At 40.3% G+C, this 14484-nt stretch overlaps 1 protein-coding gene across 4 annotated transcripts in view; it reads left to right on the top strand.

The window, feature by feature from the left end:
- LOC124802336 overlaps positions 1–14484 on the top strand; it is an 85871-nt gene that overhangs the window by 21087 nt on the left and 50300 nt on the right. The gene's annotated exons all lie outside the window — the stretch shown is intronic.

Below are 14484 nucleotides of genomic sequence, written 5' to 3'. Positions count from 1 at the left end.
TAAATATGGACCCCCTATTCAATTAACAAAATGTAAAACTGCAGCTTTAGAAAACATGATAATGAACAGTCCTGTCATTTTCTTGTTGTTGCTCAAGGGTTTAGGATTACAAAATTTTAAGAAGAAAACACAGTATTTGTGTATACTTATGTGGAGAGGCTCCAGTGATCAGTTGCATCAGCGACTATGACGAATGCCTCTTATCATGCATTTGAATTTTGCAGGAGCCTGGTCTGGGGAAGCTGGTCTGGGATGATGCAGTAAACATATTTATTCTAATTGCACTAGCATTCGGGAAGTCCTTGTTTGTTTTGCAGATTAGGATAAAATTCAGGCTGTCAGAACTAGTGTGGCAGATATATCGAACAGTCACTAGCAAAAAAAGTTCCCAGGAAACATTGCAGATGATTTAGGTGTTCATTTTGTTCACATGTTATTTGAGAGTGAAACGGTAGAGAAATGTTAGTTTCTACATATTTAGAGAGACAGAGAAATCTTCAGTAATGGTTTTTGTGCGCAATCTGCCAAAATGGGAATTGCAAAGTAACTGTTTATATTCAGATGTAGAAGAACAATTCCACTTTCTAAGTCAACTTAAATCATTTTTGCAACTCAAATTTACCTAGTCCTTGTCCAAATCCAAAGTGACCTTCATTGACTTTGACATTGGTGAAGGCCACCCCCTAACCTCAGTCTCATTAAACTGACCAATAAACAATAGTTGCCATACCTTCCACATCAAACACTTCGTTCTCTACATTGTTGGCATCCTCAGCAAACATATCTGTTCCACCATTGAATCACTCAAACACCTACTCCAACAACCTTTCCCAGGCTTTCCTTTCCTACAGCTACCCCACAGATCTTATTTGCGGGCAAGTCTTCTGAACTTTATCCTCCTGCCACTTCATTTCCAGAAAGCTCAGAAGCACCCAGGACCACCCAGGTATTGAATGCCTCAATGCAATACTCTGACAAGGCTTACTTTCTCATGTTAAGCTCTGAAGTAAGATCCTCACCTCCTCATATCCTCCCCATATCACCCATCCATTTCCATTGCCCTCCTAACCTCCATAATGTCGTAGTCTAACCATATGACAAATCCAAATCATTTTCCGTTCCTCAGTGTTCCAACCCGTATAATTGTTGTCAAAAGTAAAATCTGCCCCATTTAATCAACCACTGCAGTCTGCGCCAGGCTCCAACTCCACCACAGGTAAGTATTGAGGTATCAAAAGGAAGAACAACTTGTAAAAAAAACCACACATTTCATTTGTCAACTAACTTGTGCCCAGCACACAGCATTTTATGTAGGAACAGTCACCACTAAACTATCTGAGTGGTTGAATGGGCATAGAGCAAATGACCAGTTATGGGCAAGCTTTACATTTCTGGAGTATTGTCTACAGCATGATTTAAGGGACCTGAATTTCTGCCACACTGCAGGGGACCCACCTGAAACTAGTTTCCCAAATTTCACATATGGGAACCTGCTCTCTAATACATCTGTATATCTAGACACCCTCGTAGACTTAAACTTTGTTAACATTTTCGTCCTCTCTTTCTTATATTTTTTTGTATTAATTGACTTTTTTGAAGGGGCATATATCATACTGATTTAATTTTTCGGGGAACACTAAAAACAGTGCCACGACTAAGATAAGAAATTCTGGGTAGTTATTATTGAAGTGCAACTACTCACAGAAATCCACTTGGGCCATAATTATCATATGACAGTAAAACTTGTGGATATTCTAATGTGTTAACATGAAACCAATATTTACTGGAAAAAAAAAAAAAAATTTAGCCACCGTGTGCAAATCTGGTGCTGTACACTGTTTGTATGATATGACACCTGCCCTGTCATTTGATAACCTGTAATGCGATTGAACAATGTGGCTATTTAGAAGACGGACAGCGTCCTGTTAGTGAAACTATTTTATGTGAACGGAAACAATTACAGCACTGCTTTGAAAGAGTATCATCAACTGAAGGGTCTGAGGAGAGGCCTAATGTCATAAAATGGATTAAAGAAAATGATAATGAAATTCAAAAACATGGGTAAGCCTGGTGTGGCACCTGGAAGAGGAAGGCTTCCTATCCTGGTGGAAGTTACTGAAGAGGTTGCTGTTGCTGTAACTAACACTGCAGTACATGCCATGGGTAGAACTAGTGTCTGTGCACTCCTGAGAATTGTCTATCCCACAGCCAATAGTATGAAAAGTTTTGCGGTCTATTGTAAATGGGTATCTGATCAGCAGTGGGGGCTGAAGACTTCCAGCATAAGAAGTCACCCTCATTCTGCCAGTGACCTTGTCAAAGAGGGTGGAGGAGCGGACAGTGGTACAGTGCCCTCTCTTGCCCTTGGGGTGGGAAACTGCCCCTAAAAGGCGGAAGAATCAGGATTGATCAAGGGGACTGCCAAGGGGGAGGTGACCATGAGGAAAAGATTAAATAACCAACAAAAGGATAACATTCAAAGGGTCGGAGCATGGAATGTCAGAAGCTTGAACATGGTAGGAGAGCTAGAAAATCTGAAAAGGGAAATGCTAAGGTTTAATCTAAGTATAGCTGGGAGCAATGAAGTGAAATGAAATGAAGACAAGGATTTCTGATATGAGGTGTATAGAGTAATATCAACAGCAGCAGAAAATGGTATAGTGGGAGTAGGATTCATTATGAATTGAAAAGTAGGGCACAGAATGTGTTAATGTAAAAAAGTTCAGTGACATGGTTCTTCTCATCAGAGTTGATAACAAACGGACTCCGACAACAGTAGTTCAGATATACAAGCCGATGTCACAAGCAGCGGATGAAGAGAGAGTAAGTATATGAGGATACCGAACGGGTAATTCAGTTCGTAAAGGGAGATGAAAATCTAATAGTCGTGGGTGATTGGGAGGAAGAAGTAGAAGGAAGGGTTACGGGAGAATGTGGGCTTTGGACAAGGAATGAGAGAGGAGAAAGGTTAATTGTGTACTGTAATAAATTTCAGCTAGTAATAGTGAGTACTCTGTTCAAAAATCACAAGAGGTGGTGGTATACTTGGAAAAGACCGTGTGATATGGGAAAGAGATTTTGAAATCAGTTATTGGATTGGAAGGTGTATCCAGAAGCAGATACACAATTTAGTAATGATGAAGAGTAGCCCGAAGCGTAAGAGACTGGTCAGAAATAATCAGTGTGCAAAGAAGTGGGATATGGAAGTACTGAGGAATGAAGAGGTGCAATTGAAATTCTGTGAGGCTATAGATACAGTCATAATTAATACGTCTTTAGGCAGTTCAGCTGAAGAGGAATGGACGTCTCTAAAATAAAAAAGGCATTGACAAAGAAATGATTGTCGAAAGGACTGACTCAGTGTGTAGAAAAATCAAAACAACCTTCAGTGAAATTAAAAGCAAGGGTGTAATATTAATTCCACTGTCAAATGCAGAGGAGAGAGCAGATAGGTGGAAAAACTACATTGAAGGCCTCTATGAAGAGGTGGTCTTCTCTGATGACAATAGGAGAAGAAATGGGATCCAGTATTAGAATCAGAATTTAAAAGAGCATAGGAAGACTTAAAATGAAATAAGGCAGAAGGGATAAATAACATTTCACTACAACTCTTAAAATTACTGGAGGAAGTGACAACGAAACGACTCTTCACGTTTATGTAGAATGTATGAGACTGGCAATGTACCACCAGTTCTGAAGATTTCAGTGCCAACAAGTGTGAGAATTTTTGCACAATCAGCTTAACAGCTCATTCACCCGAGTTGCTGACAAGAATAATATACAGAAGAATGGAAAAAAAACTGAGAATTGGGTAGATGACAATCAGTTTGGCATTAGGAAAGGTAAAGCACCAGAGAGGCAATTCTGATGATGTTGTGTTTGATGATGGAAACAAGACTAAAGAGAAATCAAGACACATTCATAGGATTTGTCGAGCTGGACAAAGTGTTCGACAGTGTCAAATGGTGCAAGATGTGTTTGAAATTCGGAGGAAAAGTAGGGGTAAGCTATAGGGAAAAACAGGTAATATACAATATGTGCAAGAACTAAGAGGACAATAGGAGTGCAAGACCAAGAACAAGTACTCATATTAAAAAGGATGTAAGACAGCTATGTAGTCTTTCGCCCCTATTGTTCAGTTTATACAACAAAGAAGCAATGATGGAAAGAACAGAGAGAGAGAGAAGAGAGGGATTAAAATTCAGGGTGAAGGGTATTAGTGGTAAGATTCACTCACGACATTGCTATCTTCAGTGCAAGTGAAGAAAAATTACAGGCTATGTTGAATGGAATGAACAGTTTAATGGGTATAGAATATTGATTGAGAGTAAATTGAAGAAAGATGAAAGTAACAAAAAGTAGTAGAAATGAGAACAGCAAGAAACTTAACTTCAGTATTAGTGATCATGAAATAGAAAAAGTTAAGGAATTCCAGTATCTAGGCAGCAAAATAACCCATGACGGACAGAGCAAAGATGACATAAAAAGCAGACAAACTAGCAATGGCACAAAGGCATTCCTGGCCAAGAGGAGTCTACTGGTATCAAACATAGACCTTAATTCCAGGAAGAAACTTCTGAGGATGTACATTTGGAGCACAGCGTTGTATGGTGTTAAAACAAACTGTAGGAAAACTGGGAAAGAATAGAATTGAAGCATTTGAGATGTGGTGCTACAGAAGAGTGTTGAAAATTATCTGGACTGATAAGGTAGAGAAAAATGGAAATGAGCGTTTAGAGTCATTGGCCAGGAGGCCCCTTGTGGGGCAGGTCTGGCCGCCTTAGTGCAGGTTTTATTACATTTGATGCCACATTGGGCGACCTGCGCTCCGGATGGGGATGAAATGATGATGAAGACATCACGACACCCAGTCCCTGAGCGGAGAAAATCCCCAACCCAGCTGTGAATCGAACCCGGGCCCGTAGGACGGCAATCCGTCATGCTGACCTCTCAGCTATTGGGGCAGACTGATAAGGTAGAGAATGAGGAGCTTCTCTGCAGAATCGGCAAGGAAAGGAATGTATGGAAAACACTGCCAAGAAGAAGGGGCATGATGGTGGGACCTCTGTTACAGCATCAGGGAATGACTTCCATGGTACTAGAGGGAGCTGTAGAGCTTAAAAAGATAGAACAACACCGATATTGCAATACATCCTGCAAATAATTGCGAAGGACATCGCATGCAGACGCTACTCTGAGATGAACATTTGGCACAGGAGAGGACTTTGTGGGAGGGGGGCATCAAACCAGTCAGAAGACTGGTAATTAGAAAAAAGTACAAGATCCAGATGCTGCAGTAACTGAAACCTCATGATCTACAGCAACTTTCTGAACTTGCTGTTCGGTCTCTGGCATGGATCAAAGTTGATGACATGGCCAGGCAATATTCTATTGAATTACGAGGCACATTTTACATGGCAGGTTATAGTGAATACACAAAACTGATGAATTTGGGCTACTGTTAAATCACATGTTGTGCAAGAAGTGCCACACACATGCCCTGTGTGACTGTGTGGTTTAGAATAACTAGCATCTTTATTCCTAGTCCATTCTTCTTTTAAGACAGTACACTCAGATGGCTTGTCAGGCCGATTGTGATGTCTGTATAGCATGTTTTGCAAGAGCACAAATGTGTGAAAACCACTGTTTTCGTGCTGGGTGACACCCCATGTTGCTCACTCAGTGAAAGATCTGCTTGATGTAACCTTCCACGAACATGTTGTCTCCAGACGTGTTGCTGATGCTTGACTGGCAGGATCATCTAACATGAATCCATGTGCCTTTTGGCTTTGGGGATATCTAAAAGAACATATTTACCAGGGACATATTCGGTCTCTGACTGATGTGAAGGCCAGTATACAACAACACATTGCTCAGATTCTGCTGGAACTGCTGTGATCAACTGTTGATCACATCATTTCAGAGTTGCAGCATTGGTCATTGTTTCTGGTGCTCATATTGAACAAATAGTGCAAGTGGCAGCTAATAATAAAATCAATACTATGATTTTCTCATATGTTTGACCTTTTCTGTGACGTCCCTTGTTCAATCACTTGCATATGGAAAAATGTTTTCTGTATGTCTTTTTTGCATTCATAGTGCCAAATCTGTATGTGGTGGCCAAAACTGGAACTAATTTTTTTCCAGCTTAAATTGGTTTCCCATTAACACTTACCATATGTACCAAGTTTCACTGCTATACAATAATTACAGCCCACACTGGACCTCCGTGAGTAGCTGCACTTTAATTATAACCACCTGGTAAATATGCATTTTGATGGTTTTGTGTGTTTGGTAAGTTAGAATTTGATATAAAACAGATATTTACCTTAAGTAATAATGCTATATTTTATTGAACTATAAACTTCTTTTAAAAAAAGTACAACCTAAATCAAAGAGTTAAGATCAGAATTAGCTGAACTTTGCTTTTTTATTTTATTTTATTTATTTTTTTAATTTAAGGCTTTTGGTAATGCATACAAAAAATTTTAACAGCCATAGTTTGTTTCAAATTCTAATAATTAATAAATAATACAACATCAGTATGTTAACAATTACATTAAATGTTTTCAATGTTTTTATTCAGTGTTATTTTCACATTCAGTTGCCCAAGTGGAAATCTTAAATCCTTGTACTCTTGAGGAATGTATGTTTAGATTTTCATCAGGTCTTCAGTTTTTGCTCTTTTAGTGGGCTTATTTCCAGAAGGGTATGATGGTTATAATGGCAGTGCGGGTGTGCGGGTGTCTTTGAAGTAAGACCCATGAAGGAGTTGTGGCAGACGAGACCATTCATTGTCTAATACCCTTTTACATAATCCTTTCTTTCGTGGGAGTAGACCAACTGGTAAAAATTACAGACTGAAATTTTAATTATTTGGAATCTGGGTTTGCTTTATGTCTCTTCAGAGATGGCAAACCTTTTGTAGTGCAGTTTTCATCAGATTTTGAAATCCAGAATATGTCTGGTTGCAGCTTCTTTCCTGGTACAGAACTTTTCTATAATGTGATGAGTAACCTCATGAATTGAACAGATTCTGTGATTTTTTTGTTGTTGTTAATGATGGTTCCAAAATTTCCATCAAGATGTATGAAACTAGGACCTCTCACAGGATTTATTATTGTTATTTTCTTAAATCAACCTGTGTCTGTGAGTGAGAGAAGAAACCAAAGAGAAATTTGGGGAAGGAATTGAAATTCAGGAAGAAGAAATAAAAACTTCGAGGTTTACCAATGACATAATAATTTTTAAAGACAGCAAATGATGTGGAAGAACAGTTAAATGGAATGAACAGTGGCTTGAAAGGAGCATGTAAGATGAACAACAACAAAATCAAAAGAAGGGTAATGAAATGGGATCGAATTAAACAGGCAGTGGACAGGGAATTATATACGGAAATGGAACACTGAAAGTAGTAGGTGAGTTTTGCTGCTCAGGGAGTAAAATGACTGATGATAGTCAAAGGAGAGAGGATATAAAATGAATACTAGCTGTAGCAAGGAAAGCCGGCCGCTGTGGCTGAGCAGTTCTAGGGGCTTCAGTCTGGAACCGCGCAACCGCTATGGTCACAGGTTCTAATCCTGCCTCGGGCATTGATGTGTGTGATGTCCTTAGGTTAGTTAGGTTTAAGTAGTTCTAAGTTCTAGGGGACTGATTACCTCAGATGTTACGTCCCATAGTGCTCAGAGCCATTTTGGTAGCAAGGAAAACATATCCGAATGAGAGAAATTTGTTAACATTCACATAAATTTAAATGTTATGAAGTTTTTTAATGAAAGTAGTAGTCTGGAGTGTAGCCTTGTGTGGAAATGAAATGAGAGAAGAAGAAAATAGAAGCTTTTGAAATCTGTTGCTTCAGAGGAATGTTTAAGATTAGATGGGCAGGGCACGTAATTCAGGATGAAGTACTGAATATTATGGCGGAAGAAAGAAATTTATGGCATGATTTAAATAGAAAAGAGATCAGGTGACAGGACACATTTTGAGACATCAAAGAATCACCAGTTTTTTTTTTTTTTTTTTTTTTGAGGGAAGTGTGAGTGCTAAAAGTTGTAGAGGGAGACCAAGAGAACAGTATAATAAGCAGATTCAAATGGAGATAGGTTGGAGTATTTATTCAGAGGTGAAGAGGCTTGCACAGGATAGACTCGTGTTGAGTGCTGCATCAAATCGGTCTTCAGACTGAAGACGAAGAAGAAGAAGAAGAAGACGATGACAATGTACTACCCACTATGCCCCCTACCCCTGCACTTTTGCTCAGTTTCTGAAGACTTCGCTTTTGATGGGATATTAAACCCTACTCTTCCTTCTCTTTACCCCCATCGTTACAGAATTGGCAGTTCTATGAAGTAGCAAGACATAAGTGTCTTCTCATGTGTGGGCAATCATTCTTGACTTAAAAACTAACTTGATGGCAGAATGTAAACAAGTGTTTATCTATGGTGTTCTGGTGGGGACCTTGTGACACAGTTGTTGTATTTCATAACACCACTTAAATCTAATTTTTCCAGCTCGCATTATGATTTATGAATTCGATAAATACCTAGGATGAAGTTGACATAGTACAAACAAATTCAGTAACTCACATGCCTTGTTAATGTAAATTCCACAACATGGACATGCAAATACGCCTATAAACTGTGCAGCTAAATAAGTCAAATAATTTAATCTGAATGCAATTGGCCTGAATGTGATCAAGATTGACAATGAGATAATCAAGCTATATAGATATTCTCAGTAGACACACAGAAAAATAATATGCTGCACTCCTGATTCTTTGTGGTAATGTAGGAGAGAAGAGGCACAAATAATTAGAGATATTTTCAACCTTGTATTCTTTGTTTGAAAGTTTATCCATATTCTGTGCAGAAGTACTGTAGGCTGTTTATTTCTTAAAATAGTCTGTGATGTTGATAAGCTTCTGAGAGGAGCTGACTTCTTTTGCACTGCATTTAGAATTTTTCTTGAAGCAGTAATATCACCGTACTAAAACCCCCCTCTGGCCCACATAATGAGAGTATTAACTAATGTCAATGCGGTACAGTGACTAAACGTTGCTGTCTTCATCCCACTTTCACATTTGCTGTCTTTTTGTTTCTTTTGTTATGAAGAAGTGGTCCAATTTTGGCACCGATCATGTGCTGGAGCCACATTCATGTGTTGATCCATGTCTACATCTACGTTCTGGAAAGCACTGTGAGGTGTGTGGCAGAAGGTATTTCCCATTGCCCCATTTATTAGGGTTTCTTCCTGTTTCATTCATGTATGGACTGTGGGAAGGATGATGTTTGAATGCCTCCGTGCATGCAGTAATTATTCTAATCTTATCCTCACAATCCTTATGTGAGGATACGTAGGTGGTTGTAGTATATCCGTAGAATAATCATTTAAAGCTGGTTCTTGAAAATTTGTTTACAGATTTTCTCAGGGTAGTGTACACCTGTCTTCAAGAGTCTGCCTATACAGTTACTTCAGTATCTCTATTACTCTCTCCCACAGATTAAACAAACCTCTGACAAATCTTGCTACCCTTCCCTTATACATTAAGTATCCTCTGTATCCTATCTGGTATGGGTCCCACACACTTGAGCAATATTCTAGAACTGGCTGCAAGAGTGATTTGTAAGAAATCGCTTTTGTAGACTGATTGCTCTTCCCCACTATTCTACCAATAAACCGAAGTCTACCACCTGCTTTACCCTCGACTGAAACTATATGGTTATAAAGTGTTAAACCCAGCTGTTTGCATGAGTTTGCCGATTCCAACAGTGACTCATTGATATTATAGTCACAGGGTACTATGTTTTTTCATTTTGTGAAGTGCACAATTTTACTTTTCTGAACATTTAGAGCAAGTTGCCAATCCTGCACCACACTCAAATCTTATCAAGATCTGATTGAAAATGCCTGATTTTACTATTAATATTGTCTGCAAGGCCATTAATATACAACCTGAATGGAAAGAGTCCCAAAAGTTACTTCTACATCTGACGATGTCTCTCCATCCAAGATAACATGCTTTGTCCTCCCTACCAACAAGTACTCAATCCAGTCACAAATTTCACTTGATACCCCATGTGATTGTACTTCTGACAATAAGTGTAGGTGTGGTACTGAGTCAAATGCTTTTCGGAAATCAAGAAATACTGCATCTAACTGGTTGCCATGATCCGAAGCTTTCACTATGTCATGCGAGAAAAGTGCGAGTTGGGTTTCACAGGAATGATATTTTCGAAATCCGCTCTGGTTGGCATTGAGGGGGTCATTCTGTTCAAGATAGCTCATTATGTTTGAGCTCAGACTATGTTCTAAGGTTGTAAAACAAATCGATGGCAAGGATATTGAATGTTACCCTTCTTGTAGACGTGTGTGACCTGTGCCTTTTTGCAAGAACAGGACATGGCTTTTCGTTCGGGGGCTCGACAATAGATTATAGTTTGAAGAGGGACTAACCTAGCTGCAAATTCATTATAGAATCTGACAGTGATTCCATTGGGACTTGGAGCTTGTTCAATTTTAATGATCTCAGCTGTTTCTCAGCACCACTGACACTAATACTTATTTCATTCATCTTTTCAGTGATACGAGGATGACGTTGGGGCATGTCTCCTGGGTTTTCTTTTGTAAAGGAACATTTGAAAACAGAGTTAAGCATTTCAGCTTTTGCTTTGCTACCCTCAATTTCAGTTGCTGTCTCATTTAGTAGTGATTGGATACTAACTTTGGTGTCATTAACAGCCTTTACACGTGGCCAGAATGTCTTTGGGGTCTGTGAAAGATCGCTTGACAATATTCTACTACAGTAGTTGTTGAAGGCATATCTCATTGCTAGGGACAGGAAAAAATCGGTGTTATTTTATGGCCAAAATCGGAGTTATTTTTTGCACTTTTCGGCGTTATTTGTCGGTGTTATTTTCTGGCAAGCTTTTTCTATTATCACTTATCTAGTTTTGTCGTATTTAACCATTTTTCAATGTTATGTTGAAAATGGAACTATTCCTAAGATAGGGAGGGCCAAACAAGAGACGTGTAGAGAGAAATTATTTTAAGAAAAATTTTTGACACAAATAATTATTTAAAAAGAAACACCAAAGTAAGAATGAAAATAACAGTATGATGCAGATATTTTATTGATGACATGTTTCCCACTTCTTCATATTGTTCTTGAGCCGTGGAGACCACAGAAGCTGGTCTCCGCGGCTCAAGAATGATATGAAGATCTGCTAGGAGCGTGAAACGTGTCACCATTAAAGTATGTGCAACAGAGACTATTATATAAATTTTTAAAATTTGTATATACTGTTGCTGCGCTTGGCTGCAATGGTGTGGAGTGATACATGTATTTTAAATACTGGGAAAAAAATAATTTATCAATGGTGTATCCAGCAGATTAAAAAATATATAGAACTTTCCTTTTTTCAGGTTTGCAGTCAACACACGATAATTTTTCTCATCGACTTAAATATTCATGTTAAATGGTTGAAATTTCTTATGGAATTGCAATAATGAAACTTAGAAGAAAATCTTTTAATTTAAAGAAAAATCTCTGCCTTTGCAATGCTATTCTTAATAAATAAAATGTCTTGGCTGCATACCCAGGAGATTTTTCTGTACGAATATCACCAAAAAAACTTGAAGGTTATTTTTTTAAGTATTCCTAAGTAACAAAATTCTTATAAATGTTTGCAAAAGGTATTTAACTTTGGTTAAAAATAAGAAAAAATTAATTTTTTTTTTTTTTTTAATGTTCAGTCAGATGTAGCTTGGAAACAAAGTTTATGATATGTTTCAGTACAAGTTTTGAGTTTTAAATTCCATTTTCCATCAGTCTTCAGTAGAAAAATACTTTCTTTTAACGTAGGTTCCCCCCCCCCCCCCCCCCCTACACACACACACACACACACACACACACACACATATATATACAACTGGTAGTAAGACTTATTTACGTACTGCATTTTCAGCTGTTTTTACCAAGATCTGGACAAAGGGATGAAAACAGGCAAAACATCTGACATGCTTACCTCAGTATTAACAATGAAGTGTAACGGAAATATCCGAACGTGGGAACTGCAATAGCTTCGAAACGATTGAAAAACGTGCCACAAGCAAAACATGAGTCAAGTGAAGTGTACCCCCACTCTAACTCAAACAGCTATGCGCATCCACGAATCTGCCAGCTTGGCACTTCAGAAAAATTTTTCCGGGTAGATGCTGGCTGCTTTCTCTCACTGTTTATACACCAAACACCCACACTCCCAAGTAGCCAGAAGCAGGAGTAGGCGCTGCTTATATGCGATTTCAGCTCTGCGCATGCGCAGCAAGCTGCTTAAATGAACCTTATTTCAATGAAATTTGAAATCCATTGTATGGATATTAATTAAAATTTTTGTAAATTAATACACGCAGGAAAATACGCACTCATTCATAAGGGTTGGCAGCGAGCATGCGTAAAACAGTTGTCCTGCCAATGAATGGTCTCTGAAAACTTGACTAATGGCTTAAGCACAATCGTGCACAATTTTAACGTGGTTTGCGTACTATCACGGAGTACACCTTTTTCTTTGTTTGGGTGATTTGAGAAAGGGTTCTGATATGTGAAACTGATTATCAATTCAACAAAAGTAACTGAATTTTGCAACTTTGGCTGTTTTCTGCATCAAACTGATTAACTCAAGTTGCTGTCCTGTTATTAATCCAGCGTGCTGGAAATCCAAAAAGATGAATTTTATAGCTGCTCGTTTCCGTCCTAGAAATGAACGCTGTCCTGTAAGATATCTGCCTCGCCAGCCATTCGGAACTCATCACATATTTGGAAATAAACACCCAAATATTTATTTCATTCTTCGATCTCTAATCAGATGGAAATGCATCATTTATTGCAGAACATGCTTGTATTACACTTTCAGATTTTTTCCTGTACTTTTACTGTGAAAAGTCGTAGAGTTGTAACCTCAATGATTATGATGGTGTTGGTAGTGTTCGCACTCACCCTCCTTCCATATACTTGCATTACATTCATAACCAAAGACCTAGACTGTGTCAACAATGCTACAATGGAAAATATATATACACTCCTGGAAATAGAAATAAGAACACCGTGAATTCATTGTCCCAGGAAGGGGAAACTTTATTGACACATTCCTGGGGTCAGATACATCACATGATCACACTGACAGAACCACAGGCACATAGACACAGGCAACAGAGCATGCACAAGGTCGGCACTAGTACAGTGTATATCCACCTTTCGCAGCAATGCAGGCTGCTATTCTCCCATGGAGACGATCGTAGAGATGCTGGATGTGGTCCTGTGGAACGGCTTGCCATGCCATTTCCACCTGGCGCCTCAGTTGGACCAGCGTTCGTGCTGGACGTGCAGACCGCGTGAGACGACGCTTCATCCAGTCCCAAACATGCTCAATGGGGGACAGATCCGGAGATCCTGCTGGCCAGGGTAGTTGACTTACACCTTCTAGAGCACGTTGGGTGGCACGGGATACATGCGGACGTGCATTGTCCTGTTGGAACAGCAAGTTCCCTTGCCGGTCTAGGAATGGTAGAACGATGGGTTCGATGACGGTTTGGATGTACCGTGCACTATTCAGTGTCCCCTCGATGATCACCAGTGGTGTACGGCCAGTGTAGCAGATCGCTCCCCACACCATGATGCCGGGTGTTGGCCCTGTGTGCCTCGGTCGTATGCAGTCCTGATTGTGGCGCTCACCTGCACGGCGCCAAACACGCATACGACCATCATTGGCACCAAGGCAGAAGCGACTCTTATCGCTGAAGACGACACGTCTCCATTCGTCCCTCCATTCACGCCTGTCACGACACCACTGGAGGCGGGCTTCACGATGTTGGGGCGTGAGCGGAAGACGGCCTAACGGTGTGCGGTACCGTAGCCCAGCTTCATGGAGACGGTTGCGAATGGTCCTCGCCGATACCCCAGGAGCAACGGTGTCCCTAATTTGCTGGGAAGTGGCGGTGCGGTCCCCTACGGCACTGCGTAGGATCCTACGGTCTTGGCGTGCATCCGTGCGTCGCTGCGGTCCGGTCCCAGGTCGACGGGCACGTGTACCTTCCGCCGCCCACTGGCGACAACATCGATGTACTGTGGAGACCTCACGCCCCACGTGTTGAGCAATTCGGCGGTACGTCCACCCGGCCTCCTGCATGCCCACTATACGCCCTCGCTCAAAGTCCGTCAACTGCACATACGGTTCACGTCCACGCTGTCGCGGCATGCTACCAGTGTTAAAGACTGCGATGGAGCTCTGTATGCCACGGCAAACTGGCTGACACTGACGGCGGCGGTGCACAAATGCTGCGCAGCTAGCGCCATTCGACGGCCAACACCGCGGTTCCTGGTGTGTCCGCTGTGCCGTGCGTGTGATCATTGCTTGTACAGCCCTCTCGCAGTGTCCGGAGCAAGTATGGTGGGTCTGACACACCGGTGTCAATATGTTCTTTTTTCCATTT

The sequence above is a fragment of the Schistocerca piceifrons genome, chromosome 1, assembly GCF_021461385.2.
Source record: "Schistocerca piceifrons isolate TAMUIC-IGC-003096 chromosome 1, iqSchPice1.1, whole genome shotgun sequence".
NCBI lineage: Eukaryota > Metazoa > Arthropoda > Insecta > Orthoptera > Acrididae > Schistocerca > Schistocerca piceifrons.
This window is presented reverse-complemented; position numbering and strand designations above follow the sequence as displayed.